The sequence below is a fragment of the Apium graveolens genome, chromosome 8 (genome assembly GCF_009905375.1).
Source record: "Apium graveolens cultivar Ventura chromosome 8, ASM990537v1, whole genome shotgun sequence".
In the NCBI taxonomy this organism is placed as follows: Eukaryota; Viridiplantae; Streptophyta; class Magnoliopsida; order Apiales; family Apiaceae; genus Apium; species Apium graveolens.
The window spans coordinates 228,109,739-228,110,862 of NC_133654.1; the positions used below are offsets into that span (position 1 = coordinate 228,109,739).

General features: G+C 35.7%; 1 long non-coding RNA gene across 1 annotated transcript; it reads left to right on the top strand.

The window, feature by feature from the left end:
- Positions 1-290: 290 nt before the first annotated feature.
- On the top strand, positions 291-897 carry LOC141677581 (uncharacterized). The gene is made up of 3 exons (XR_012557470.1): positions 291-471; positions 601-637; positions 801-897. It is a non-coding gene; the product is annotated as an uncharacterized LOC141677581 (long non-coding RNA).
- Positions 898-1,124: the final 227 nt, after the last annotated feature.

Sequence of the window (1,124 nt, forward strand, 5' to 3'; positions counted from 1 at the left end):
CATACATCTCTATCTCTGTCTCTATCTTCATCTTTATCTTTCTCCCTCTCTCCCCCAAACCTTGACTCTCCCTCTCTCTCAAACTCGCGGCTCTCTCTCTTTGCTGTCTCTCTCTCAGACCACCGCTCTATCTCAAAAACCCTAATTCTCTCTCTCAAATATCGAACTTCATCTCCTTCAGCTCTCTCTCTCTCTCTCTCTCTCTCTCCCTCTCTCTCTTTCTATCTCTCTCTGTCTCCTTTCTTACCGCTACTTTCTTGTAAACCTAATTTAAACCTAATACAAAATCACTGAATCGAGATTTGTCTCTCTCTTTCTCCACTCTCTTCCGTCTCCCTATCTATATCTTGATGGAAGCTTCGATTTATGTAAAATTGATTGGTAAAGGTTAGATTTCGGCCATGGTGAAAGCGATTGACGATGCTTTGAAGAAAGGGAAGGAGTTTTCTGTCATAAATCGGGCTAGAAATTGTTAGTATTATTTAATTTAGTAGCTTAAAATCGAGCCGAGAAAGCAAATATTTGGTTTGATTATGTATGTCAATTTTAAATTTATTTCAAAATTTTACGTTTTGATTTTAATGAAGCTTTTGTTTATAGGCCTGAAGCTTTGGAGCTTGAAACCAACCTTCAATCGGTAACATATATCTCTCTTTTAACTTTATTTATATCCATTGTGTATTTATATAGATCCGTCGGTGTATATTTATATTTGTATGTTCAATTTTGTTTATTCTATTATGTTCTGCTATTAAGTTTAGGTGTTAATAACACATTTAACTCTATATTTTTTGTATTAGATCTCTATGCTTTTATCATTGGGAGCTATGTCATTTGGACTGTTGTAACTTGGTGTTTTTTCTTTGATGTGTGGGTGGTGGCTGGATGTTTGTACCATAAAAATGCACCCTTTAAAAGTTCCAAGTCTGTTGTTGATAAGGATGCCAACACTAAGAAAAAGAACAAGTCTACTGACAGGAGCACAGCGTCTACAGCTCCTTTGAATAAAGGTATGATATTACATGTAACCAAGTCTCTTAATACATTCAACATTTTGACTGGTATTTCCTTTTTGCTAATATTATTATAGTGAGATGTCAATACTAGCTGGCGAACTACCACAG